This window comes from Balaenoptera ricei, chromosome 6 (assembly GCF_028023285.1).
Source record: "Balaenoptera ricei isolate mBalRic1 chromosome 6, mBalRic1.hap2, whole genome shotgun sequence".
NCBI lineage: Eukaryota > Metazoa > Chordata > Mammalia > Artiodactyla > Balaenopteridae > Balaenoptera > Balaenoptera ricei.
This window is the reverse complement of record NC_082644.1, coordinates 83,839,472-83,853,115: the sequence shown is the minus strand read 5'-3', so window position 1 is coordinate 83,853,115 and position 13,644 is coordinate 83,839,472. Positions and strand designations below refer to the sequence as shown.

Sequence of the window (13,644 nt, the reverse complement as noted above, 5' to 3'; positions counted from 1 at the left end):
GTCTGATGGTCAGAGGACACTTTTTAGAACTAGTTTTACTTGATTTCCAAATCTGTATCTCTGAACAGACAAACCTCTCCCCTTAACTCCAGATTGGCATATCTGAGAGCCTGAATACATTCGTCATCATGAGAGAGGCAATGTGGAGAAGTGGATAGACAGCCGGGCACAGACTCTGGGCTTTCCCATCTTACTGAAGGTGAATTTAAGAATGGTAGAAAACACTGAAAACTTCTCTAGGCTGCCTCAGTGTCTTAAGTTCCCATCGTTAGTCCGTTAATTTAGGTTCTGGCAAGGAAAGATACCCTCTGAAGGAAATCAATTTATAGCATTATCAGCTATTATTAGCTCTTAAAAGAGCTAAGTTTTGTCCCCAGGAGAATGGGACATAAAAAAGATATATTTTGAATAATTAAGGATAAAGGAGTGTTAGAATGCCTGGGACATGTTTCTGGTTACAGGATGTCAATATTAAGTAAGGATATTAGGAAGCAGGATGACAGAAGTAAATTTTTTCATATATTTCACCCTACCATCTAACATTAACCAGAAAAATAGAAACTACCACATAACCACCATCGCTTATTGAAATCTTTCTATCTGTTCGGCACCTTACCAGGTGTATTACATATTAACCTAGTTTAACCCTCACAACAATCCTGTAAAGTAAATAAAATTAACCCTCTTTCAGAGGAAACTGAAGTCATAGGAGATTATGCGATTGGCAGAAGTTCATTGAATAGGTAAATGACTAAATTTAGATTTGATTAATTCATTTATTCATTCATTGAAGAAATACTTTTGAATAATATTACATGGCAGGCACTGTGCTAGCTTTGGGATAGATTAGTGAGCAAAACGTATGCTCTCATGGGGCTTATATTCTAGTGGGTGAGATAGAGAGTTTTCACAGCACTTGGAAAAGACTGATCATTCATTGCATCAGGTAAGTTTTAAACCAGTTCAGCTGATCAAAAACAACTTGCATCAGTCAGTATACTTTTGCAGGCTAACCTGTTATAGCTTTTGGCTTCTGAAAATCAGCCAGTCATAAACATACTCACTCTATTAAACACACGCTGAGTGACAACTAAACACCAGTCTCATCTGAGTACCCATGTTTTTATAGCTGATGTCAATCCCTTTAAACATCTGAGAATCAGCGAGTCCCTGAGCTCTATACTTCTCAAAAATTCTAAGAACAGCAGTATGATTTGCTGAGGGTGATTGGGTCTGACCTGTATAGCTATCTGGTTTTCGAGAAAGGAATAATTGTTTTGCTAAACAAGAAGGCAGCTATATAAGTGTTGAACTTAAATACTGTTTTAAAGCTGCATTATGAGCTATAATGAGAGATTTATTCTAAGCATGAGAAATACAGACAAGTAAGTATTTATTGCAGAGTTCAGGATTTTAAAATATCACATTTGGAACAGTAGATTTTACCAACTAGTTAATTCATTTTCTGGCCTCTCAGTCAGGGGGAAATTGTTAAAAGAAGCAAGAAGGGAAAGGCCAGGAGAGGATTTGAGTAGCCAAACTCTGCATAATTGAAAAAATTGACTTTGAGAGAATGAGAAAAATAGAAAATGCATTACATAAGGTCATTTTAGAAGCCTTTTCCTTAAGCAATGATTTGTCAAAATTGAAAAATTATAAATAAAATCAAGAAAAATAAATAGGTGAGTTTAAAATAGACTTCAGGAAATTTTCAAATGAGATTCTAGGGTATATTGTACAGCTAAAGTAAAACAAGCCTTGTCCTCTCTTTTCATAAAGGGGCTCAGACTGAAATAATCAGAAAAAATAAATTGGAATTGAAAATTGCCAATTTAGAAGATCTCTAAATGTGGCAAACATTTGTGAAGAATAGCAATAAATCAAACAAGCTGGAAATAAAAATAAACTTTGAGCTCTTTAAATAAAAGCACTAGCCCCAAAATAAAAATAAGAACAAAAATTCTTCTATTATCTAAGAATCAGGAGCTCATAAATAAAGACATTTATAAGACATTGTAAGGAAAAGAGTCATTGGAAGAGGCAATGTTCCCTATGAAGTTAGGAAACAAAAGGTCAGCTCTTCAAAATATGTCCAGTGATGTTTCTTCAGGTGAAACATTAGCACCCAACAATTTCCTGTCCTTCTTCTGAATTCACAAGGAGCATGATCTAGAAATATAGATGAACAACACTGTATTTTCTTTTTGATTTGGTTATGTTCTGTTACCATTACTCCTACTACCATAGACTATCAGTCCCCTTAGAATATTGAAACCACTCAAGTAGTGGGAATTTATAACAATCCTAAGCTTTTCCCATGCCTTTACTTTACTGCTTTGGGACCATTATCAGAAGAACACTTTTTTCTTCTCTGTGATTCACTCTCTGTACATGTACTAGAGATTCTGCAAATGGAACTGCCAGATACAATGTACTACAGAAGTATTTTTGTAAAAGTTCCAGACAGTTCCTCCTCATACAATCAAATTATAGCTGATCTGGATTTACAGATAATACACACATCAATATTATGTATGATTCAAGAAATAGCTAGAGAATTAACTATGGTTCTAGAACTACTGTGGGAAAAAGACTGTATGGATAGAGGCAGAATATAATAATTGGAGCATAATTCAGATGAGTTCAGATGGATTCATCTAAATCTTTACCTAAAGTTCTTCAATATTCCCTTAGGACTGAAGCCAAGGAAGGATTTAAACCATTTGTAAGTAGCTAAATAGAAAAAGGACCAGGTATTACTTGGATCAGTTCTTATTACCCTCAAAACTATGTAAAAGTGGAAAGGACAAATGGAATATTAAAGCTGAAATTATCTAAACTATCAGATATTCATGAATTCCTTTGGCCTCAAGTAACATCCTTAGCTCTTACCCTGTGCTCTTCCCCCTCAGGCACTTGTAGATTGTCTTCTTATGATCTAGTCACTGGCAGGCTCATGTAACTAGCAATATCTTCATCCATATATATTTAAAATTGTGGTAAAATTTAGATGACATGATGTTTACATTTAACCATTCTAAGTGTATAGTTTGATAGAATGCCAAGTATTCTAAGGGAGTACTATAAACAATTTTATGTCAACAAATTAGATAACCTAGATGAAATGGATAGATACATAGAAAGACATAAACTACTGAAACTAACTCAGAAGAAATAGAAAATCTGAAGAATCCTGTACTGACTAAAGAGCTAGAGACCTAGGGAAAGAGCATTGCAGTTAGAGGAATTAGCCAAGCCCTGAGTGGGGAGAATACTCAATGTATTCAGAGAAAGGCAAGGAGGCTGGCATGGCTACACAGAGTGAATGAATGAAATCATGGTAGGAGACAAAGTCAGAGTAGATAATAGGCTAGGTTAAGTTTCTGTAGCATCTTTAACTTCAGATCCTAGTGGATTAACAGAACAGAAAATTATTTTATGCTGTTTCCATATTGGGTTGGCAGGGACTCTGCTCCACATCATTTCTTAAGGAGCTAAGCTGATGAACCTCTGTCATTTTGTAGAGGTACTGTTTGGAACATGTAGACTCCTTGATTCTTACGTAAGCAAAGTAGACAGGTAGAGTATTGTGCCATAGCTCTCCTATACTTTGGCCTCACCTAATTCCAAGGAGTCTGAGGAATGCGGTGGAGCAGTAGACTTTTTGGTGAGTCCCATTTTCTTTGCCATAGGAGGGCAGGATCTTTGAAGGCCGTTGTAAGGAGTGAGTGTGATCAACAGCCACTGGATGATTTACTTTATACATGTTAACAGGATCATTCTGGCTGCTGTGTTATATGGAGAATAACTGAAGGAACTAAAGGTAGAAGCAGAGAGAGATAAGTTCAGAGTCTATTGCGATAACCTGAGCATGAGATGATGATCCCTGCAACCGCCATGGTAATGGTGGAGGTAATCAGAATTGGTCAGATTCTGTGTGTATTTGAGTGTAGGGCCAATGTAGTCTGTTAATTAACCAAAGGCTGTATGTAAGAAAAAAAAGAAGAGTAAGGGTAATTTTATCTGTTTGCTTTGGTTTTTGTCTTGAGCTACTGCAAGGTTGGAGGTGCTATTTACTGAAATGGGGAAGACTGTGGGAGGGGCAGATTTTGGGGAAAAAAACACCAGGTGTTTGGCTTTTGACATGTTAAGTCTGAGATGCCTGTTAGATATCCAAGTTAAGCTGTGGAGTAGACAGTTCGATATGAATTTGGAGTTCAGAGGAACTCTTAGTTCAAGCTAAATTATTGGCATAATTAACCTTTAGAATTTGACTCTAGGTCCTTTCATTCTAAAGCCCAGTCTCTAAACTGCTTTTATAACTGCTTGCAGAAGTAAAGAAGCAAAAGTGTTCGAATCTTACACTTAATAAAAATATCATTTATATTATTCTGTAACTTGCCTGAATGCACACTTAGTTTACTTAAAGTAATGATATCACAGTATCAGCTAACCAATGATAATTTCCATTTTGTGATAAGTTTTGGTTTGGCAGTAGTGCCTCACATATGACAGCCTGCATGTTTTATTTTTTAATCTCAAGATTAGAGAATTGAGAAAAGCATCTCTGTCCTAATTCTCCTGAAGGCAAAAAGTAATTTCTGAGGCATTAAATATGAATTATTGACCAATTGCTTATAAAAGAGGAAACTCCTCCATCAGATTCTATAATTGAGTCTGTTTTGTGAAATATTCTCTCTCTTTAAAGGAACAATTTCCTCTTAGTATTTCAGGTTGAACTCCTCTTAGATATGATATAAAGTCCTGCATGGTTTGGCTAGAATTATTTAAATAGATACATGCTTTTTAATCAATAGCACATGTTCTTTATAAGGGGAAAAAAACAAGCAAAAGTCCATTGAAGACAAGCAAATATTGGACATTGTTTTACCTGTACAGAAAAGTGTTTTCATTTGGAAGTGATTTCAAGAGATGCCTGTCAGTGGCTGTCAAACATTTTATGGACAGTCAATATGGAACTTAAATTTTCATAGTAGTAGAATTATTATGTCAAGACCAACCAAAAACAGGGCTATAATTCCTCTAGTTTGTATCATCAGAGATCTTCTCCAAGACATATGCTCATAAGATGATTAGAATTTTGAATCATGACACAAAATTGATGATTTATAAGTTATACATGTGTCTGCATTTTTATGAAATTGTGTTGTGCTTTCTATGTGCTTAATGTATTCTCAGTGTGCATAAGATACATTTCCTTCTAAAAAGAAGCCAAAGGTTGGGATTTATCCCAGGGATGCAACGATTCTTCAATACATGCAAATCAATCAATGTGATACACCACATTAACAAATTAAGGTATAAAAACCATATGATCATCACAATAGATGCAGAAAAAGCTTTTGACAAAATTCAACACCCATTTATGATAAAACCTTTCCAGAAAGTGGGCATAGAGGGAACCTACCTCAACATAATATAGGCCATATATGACAAACCCACAGCAAACATCATTCTCTATGGTGAAAAATTGAAAGCATTTCCACTAAGATCAGGAACAAGACAAGGACGTCCACTCTCGCCACTCTTATTCAACATTGTTTTGGAAGTCCTAGCCATGGCAATCAGCGAAGAAAAAGAAATAAAAGGAATACAAATTGGAAAAGAAGAAGTAAAACTGTCACTGTTTGCAGATGACATGATACTATACATAGAAAATCCTAAAGATGCCACCAGAAAACTACTAGAACTAATCATTGAATTTGGTAAGGTTGTGGGATACAAAATTAATGCATAGAAATCTCTGGCATTCCTATACACCAACAATGAAAAATCAGAAAGAGAAATTAAGGAAACAATCCCATTTACCATCACAACAAAAAGAATAAAATACCTAGGAATAAACCTACCTAAGAAAGCAAAACACTTGTACTTAGAAAACTATAAAACACTGATGAATGAAATCAAAGATGACATAAACAGGTAGAGAAATATTCCATGTTCTTGGATTGGAAGAATCAATATTGTGAATATGACTATACTACCCAAAGCAATCTACAGATTCAGTGCAATCCCTGTCAAACTACCAATGGCATTCTTCACAGAATTAGAACAAAAAATTTTACAATTCACATGGATACACAAAAGAACCTGAATAGCCAAAGCAAACTTGGGAAAGAAAAACGGAGCTGGAGGAAACAGGCTCCCTGACTTCAAACTATACCACAAAGCTACAGGGATCAAGACAGTATGGTACTGGCACAAAAACAGAAATATAGATCATCAGAATAGGATAGAAAGCCTAGAGATAAACCCACGCACATATGGTCACCTAATTTATGACAAAGGAGGCAAGAACATACAATGGAGAAAAGACAGCCTCTTCAATAAGTGGTGCTGGGAAAACTGGACAGCTACATGTAAAAGAATGAAATTAGAACACTACCTAACACCATACATAAAAATAAACTCAAAATGGATTAAAGACCTAAATGTAAGACCGGGCACTATAAAACTCGTAGAGGAAAACAGGAAAAACACTCTTTGACATAAACCACAGCAAGATCTTTTTTGATCCATCTCCTAGAGTAATGGAAATAAAAACAAAAATAAACAAATGGGACTCAGTTAAACTTAAAAGCTTTTGCACAGCAAAGGAAACCATAAACAGGACGAAAAGGCAACCCTCAGAATGGGAGAAAGTATTTGCAAATGAAACAACGGACAAAGGATTAATCTCCAAAATATACAAATATCTCATGGAGTTCAATATCAAAAAAACAAACAATCCAAACCAAAAATGGGTGTAAGACCTAAATAGACATTTTACCAAGGAAGACATACAGATGGTCAAGAGGCACATGAAAAGATTCTCAACATCACTAATAATTAGAAAAATGCAAATCAAAACTACAATGAAGTGTCACCTCACACCAGTCAGAATGGCCATTATCAAAAAAATCTAGAAACAATAAATGCTGGAACGGGTGTGGTGAAAAGGGAACACTCCTGCACTGTTGGTGGGAATGTAAATTGATACAACCACTATGGAAAACAGTATGGAGGTTCCTTAAAGAACCAAAAATAGAACTACCATATGACCCGGTAATTCCACTACTGGGCATATACCCTGAGAAAACCATAATTCAAAAAGAGACATGTACCACAATGTTCATTGCAGCACTATTTATAATAGCCAGGACATGGAACTAACCTAAATGTCCATCGACAGATGAATGGATAAAGAAGATTTGGATATTACTCAGCCATAAATTAAATGAAATTGAGTTATTTGTAGTGAGGAGGATGGACCTAGAGTGTGTCATACAGAGTGAAGTAAGTCAGAAAGAGAAAAACAAATACTGTATGCTAATGCATATACATGGAATCTAAAAAAAAAAAAAAAAAGGTACTGATGAACCTAGTTGCAGGACAGGAATAAAGACGTAGACATAGAGAATGTATTTGAGGACATGGGGTGTGAGAGGGAACTGGGGTGAAGTGAGAGTAGCATCGACATATATACACTACCGAATGTAAAATAGCTAGTGGGAAGCAGCAGCATAGCACAGGGAGATCAGCTCGGTGCTTTGCAATGACCTAGAGTGGTGGGATAGGGAGGATGGGAGGGAGATTCAAGAGGGAGGAGATATGGGGACATATGTATGCATACGGCTAATTCACTTTGGTATACAAGAGAAACTAACACAGTATTATGAAGCAATTATACTCCAATAAAGATCTATTAAAAAAAAAAGCCAAAGTTTCAAAAAGAAGCCATGCATACCCTATCTTCATAGAGAGTTCGTTTGCGTCCATTTATGTCTACAATAAAGGAGGTGATAACAAATGGAAAAAAGACAAAGAAAGCTACAGTTTCTTATTTCCTTCAGGCCCCATGTATTTACTCAGGTAAGGGCTTTGCATAGCAGCAGAGATTGAATTTAGTGGGCCTGTGTACTGTGAGATTTAGGGTTGGAAAGGAATTTAGGAAGACACCTGCTTTCAAGAGAATCTCATCCCTTCGCTCTTCTGAACAGATAAGTTTTTCTGCCTGGCGTGTTCATCCAGGTTTTCCCCCAAGGACTTACTTATTCTTCCTTCATGCCTGAAAAAATAGTGTGGGTCACCAATTCTTAATCTATTTATTATTCCTGACCATTTTGTGAATCTGCTGAAATCTGTAGGCACTTTCCCTTAAAAAGTACATAATTAAAGATACAATTATTTATAAACTGCATCGGGTTCACATCTATGGATCTCAAGTTTCAACCTCAGGTAAGTCACATTTGTTCTTGGACTATGACAGATTCTGTATCACTATTTGTGTTACTTAGAAGGCAGGTGGATATAAATGGAATTACTTGAAGCAAGAGTACAAAAAAATTTCATTATATAAATGTATGTAATTTCATTATATATAAAACTTCACTATATATATGTGTACATATATATATATGCACACTTATTTTATATATATAACACTTCAATGAACTGGAGGTTGCAATAAGGTCAAAGAATTGTAGTGAGAGCGTCTTTGAGCAGGTGAGGTGGAAGTACTGTTTATGGTGGAAATAGTGTGGGTGTTTGACATGGTTGCTTTGCTTTGAAGGCAGGGATGAAAAGATCTAAGGTTTGTTCGTGGAATGGGTGGCTGAAGAGGAGTGAAGGATAATATTGTTTTAGGTGAGAAACTCAAGAAACTGAGGTCAGAGTATCATCTGGTTCATCCACATAGTTGTGGAAGCAACTGAGAGTGATACCAGGTATAGTGGTTGAGAGCTAGGGGAGTGACAAGATGTTGGCTGATGGCAACTTCAAGGTGGGGTAGTAGGTAGTAGAGCCAGATGGTGCAGGCTTCAAAGAGCTGTTATTTTGTTTGTTTGTTCATTTGTTTTTGATGGAGGACAAAAAAAGAGAAATTGTTTGGAAGTGGCCCTGGGGAGCAAAAAGAACAACTACTAAATCTCTTGTGACCAAGGTGTATGGATTATGAAAATAAAATGTTTCTACTTAAGAACAGTGTTTTTAAGGGAATGGTTAGGTTTCACTTAACAAAACAACAACTAACGTTTATGGAGTAGTGAAGATGTGTCAAGCATTATTCTAAATGTTTTATAAGAAGATTAAAGCCACACTCTGCAGGTTTAGAATGGAGAGAATTTGTAGATCTCATATTAGGACTCTTCAAATGACTCAGCAAAAGGGTTTGAGAGGGAGGAAAGAGTGATCGAATTATCTTGGGAGAAGGGTATATGCCTCCACATGGGGATAAAAGCCCTTATGATTAGTACTTGCTACTCAAAGTGGGGTTAATGGTACTGCAGAGTCAACATCACCTGGGAGATTAGTAAAAGTGCAGAATTGCGTGTCTTGTCCCAGACTGACTGAATCGGAAGTTGCATTTGTAAAATGTAACCCCAAGTGATGGATATGCACATTAAAGGTTGAGAGACACTGCTTTAGAGGACTGTTGGGGCCTTTCGAGTAAAATGTATAACCTAATAAGAATTAAGAACACAGAGGATGAAATTTTAGGGAGAATATGAGGATACATGTCCAGTTTAAAGAAATTTGTTAGTAAATCTTTGTTTGCATAATATCAATATGTGCTGGGCAGAAACAGAGGCATAATGGAAGCATATTGCAGTGAATTGAATAGAACTTAGGTTGCCACTCTAATGAAACTTCTGATTCACAGGTAACTGTGTTGTACGGGCATCTCCCCAGCCACATCATTCACTCTGTGGTTTGAGTGAGTGAATGTGTTGGGCTTGGGTAGAAATTTCCAAGATAAGAAAATTGCCTATATACAGCTGTGACAATAATTAAAGGCTTGAAAATATTATGATAAATATCATGTCTAATATTGTCTCTTTTCTGTACTTAATTCATCATTTAGACTTATCTTAGAAAGAATCTCTCTGAGTGCAGCAGACAGAATAAGGATTTGCCTTAGATTAACTTTTGTTTTTAGGGTCTCTAATATATCAATAGTATTTGGTCATTATGGATATTTGATGGATATTTGCTTAGAAGAATAGAAAAAAAAAAGAAAACTTGGAAAGTTTTTCTATCTATGCCAAAAGCATACCTCAAAAGCTTTGTATATAATCTGATAGCAATAGCTAATAAAAATGGAATAATTCTTTCATTGTAAGGAATTATAAACTAATGAGATGTTACAGTATAGTTTTAAAGATGAAGGTGGCAGACAAGCTCACTACTATATTAGAGAATACTTTTAGACCTTAGGATAATGCCAAATTGACTTTTAATTACTTGGACAATTACTGAAAATCATATAATCTTTGATTATTTTGGATTGTCAATGATACTCTCAGGTTTTCTCGGGGCAAGACAATTGAAGAATTAGAAAGCACTACATTTAGTCATAGGCTAATTCATTTCATGGAGGATTGAGTGAGAATGTAGAAAAACGGAAATCTCTCAGTTACTAGCAGATACTAGAATTTAAATTATTTAAAAAGAGATAAGTGCAGCTCAATGACACAAGTGTACTGCATTTCAAGAAAGAAGTATTTGTCAAATTGAAAACCCTAGTGGGAAAAAAAAAACCCCAAAACCCTAGTGATTATGAGACAATGCAAGTGAGTTTAGTCCAAGAAAAGGAAGTACTAAAATTTATGAGACAGAGTGTGATAAACTGATTGCATGGCCCCAGTTAATGGCATCCCTCTATCATGCTGTTTGTCCTATATCTTTGTGGTTCCTCTTACACTGACTCTGGGCTTGGCTAAATGGCTTGTTTTGGTCAATGGGATGCTACACACAGAAAATACAGAACTTTGTGTGACTGAGCTTGCTGTCTCTTGCTCTTCTGCCTTCATCATAGAAAGTGCCTGGGACAGCCTGATGGATCCTGAGACCCATAGGATAGAGTTGAGTCTTCCTAGTTGGCCCACTGAGACCCCAGACATGTGGGAGAGCCCAGCCAAGTTCAGCAAAGCTGCCTACTCAATCCAAAGCTGACCACTGACCAGTAGTTGAGCTCTGCCCAGTACAGCTCAGATGAACATAACACCCAGCCAATTAAAAGGGTGATGAGTGAAAATATTTATTTTTGTATACTCCTGAGGTTTTGTGTTTTTTTGTTACGTAGTATTGTCATGGCAATAGAGAACTGATACACAAAGAAAGGATAAGCATCCCAAAGTTTACTTGCAAGATATTACACTTTTCCTTTTGCTTTAGTTTCTGTTCAAAAATGATGTGGATACATAAATGCAAACATGGATTCAGGCCAAATAAAATTCCGTTAGAGTATTTTCACATTGTGAAGAATAAAAAATAATAAAGAGCATGATAAAAGTAGGAAGTGGCTTTAATGCATAAAAGAGATATCTATTTTCAGTAATACTTTAGGCTTCAACATATGCTTACATTTGTGTTGATGTATACTTCCTGTACGGGGAACTCTCACAGTAGTGTTATTCCTAATATACATGATGTGCATGTAGGTTAAAAGAGTCCAGTTTATAATGAGCCCAATGTGTCCAACTTGTAATAAGATCATTTGGTAATTAATGTTATTGGTGTTGTAAAATTTACCTTAGTGCCGTTACAATGAAAATAGTAATAGCTAACACTTAAGACATTTATTATATGTCAGAAACTGTTCTAAGTTTCTTCCGTATATTAACTCATATCATCTTCATAGGATGTAGTAGTTACAACAGTTTTCACCATTGATAAATTAGGAAACTGAGGCACAGAGAGGTTGAGTGACTTGCTCAAGTCCACACAGGGTAATTGGTAGAGCTGGGATTCGAATCCAAGTAGTCTGGCTGTAGATCCCACACTCTGCACATACTACCGTTCAAATTTATATTAGGCAGGGATATTTTTTCATCTCCTAAAAGACACACCCAAGGGAGGAGAGAGCTTAAGTGGAGAAAGTAGTATCTACCATATTTGCTCAACATGAGATAGATTTCTTTTCTATTAAGTAATTTGACTTACAAAATGCATGTAAAATTCTCTCCTTTTATAAAAGAGGCCACTGATCATGTTTCTTCAGAGTAATAAGTCTTTCTTCTATTTGTCTCATTCTTGTAGTCATTCATGCTAATTCATGCAGTTCAATTGTAATGTGTGACATAGCCGATTGGGTAAGAATAATAGGCCAGAATACAAGAGGAATAATCAAAAGGCATAAAAGTGGTTAGAATTATAAAACCTTAAGCCTATAATGAGACTATGTTAAGGACTTCATTCTTTAACCCAGAAGTTCTCCATGTCTAGTACACGTATGACTTATCCTACAGAAATATGGATTTTACCTTCAGAGACAGAAAGAGTGTAGTTCAGCGTGTCTAGAGAGCTGAAGAAATTTGCCTTTACAAAGCACACCAAATAATTCTTATGCATGGAGTTTCTAGAGCAGCACTGTCCAATAGAACTCTCTGTGATGATGGAAATGTTCTAAATCTGTGCCGTCCACATTTGCCACGTGTCAATTGAGGAAATGAAGTTTTAATTTTACTTAATTTAGTTTTAATTTTAAGTAATTTGAATTTCAATAGAAATAGCCATGTGAGGCTAGCAGCTTTTGTATCAGACACCTCTTGAGCATGGGCCAACAAATAATAGCCAGATGGCCAAATCTAGCCATGCCCATTTGTTTATGTATTGTTTATGGTTACTTTCACTCTATGAGAACAGAGTTGAATAGTTACCACAGATGCTATATGGCTTGCAAAGCCAAAAATACTTACTATCTGGTCCTTTACAGAAAACGTTTGCTGACTCCTGATCTAGAGCATTCTTTGGGAAACAATGGCCTGTAATTTTGGTTTTCTTTTGAAGGTAATGGGGAATCAAAGAGATGTTTTTGTAGGAGAATGTGAATAGATTGAATAACGATATCTAATTTACAAGGCTATCATGGGCATTTTTGGTAAGTTGTACTGTAATCACAGTAATCAAGACTCCAAATAACTGATATTTCATTGCTTTTTTTCATATTTTGACATCTTTGTGCTTATTTATAAGATTTTAAAAATCAGTTTTAAGGGCTTTATCTGCTAATTCCGTTATTTCTATCATTTCTGGGTCTATTTCTATTGATTGATTTTTCTCCTGAATAAAGGTTGTATTTTCTTGCTTTTAAAATAAGCCTAGTAACTTTTTTAAAGTTATTTATGATTTATTAACATATCTTAGGGCAGGGCAGGGGTGGGTGGGGGCTCCATGTCTATTGCCTCATGTTTCTACATGGAAGGACTTCAGTAAGCCTAGTCATTTTTCATTAGATGCTGATCATTAGTGACATTTACCTTGTTGAATGCTTGATTTTGTTGAATTCCTTTAAAGAGTGTTGGACTTTGTTCGGGCATATAACTGCATATAACTTGGGATCAGTTCTATCCTTTTGAGGCTTGCTTTTTAAGCTTCATAGTGACAGTTCCAGAGAGCCTTTATCCAAGGGACAGTTAGCACCGATAGCAAGGGAAGACCCTGCTCAGGACTCTACCTTAGGCCCCACATATAATAAAGTCTTTCTACTCTGGCTGGTGAGATGCCAGCTCTTCTCTACCTTGTTTTAGCTGTGAGAATTGTTGGGCCTCCTAATTTCCAGTGGCTCTTTCTGAGGCCTCATGAAGTTTCACCCAACACTTGCATGGATCAGTACTTAGGCAAAGACTAGAAGGGACCTCTCTG

The 13,644-nt window shown here is 36.0% G+C and overlaps 1 pseudogene; it reads right to left on the bottom strand.

Annotated features, from left to right (window-relative positions):
• Nucleotides 1–13,644, bottom strand: part of LOC132368082 (ferritin light chain-like) — a 78,797-nt pseudogene that overhangs the window by 24,933 nt on the left and 40,220 nt on the right.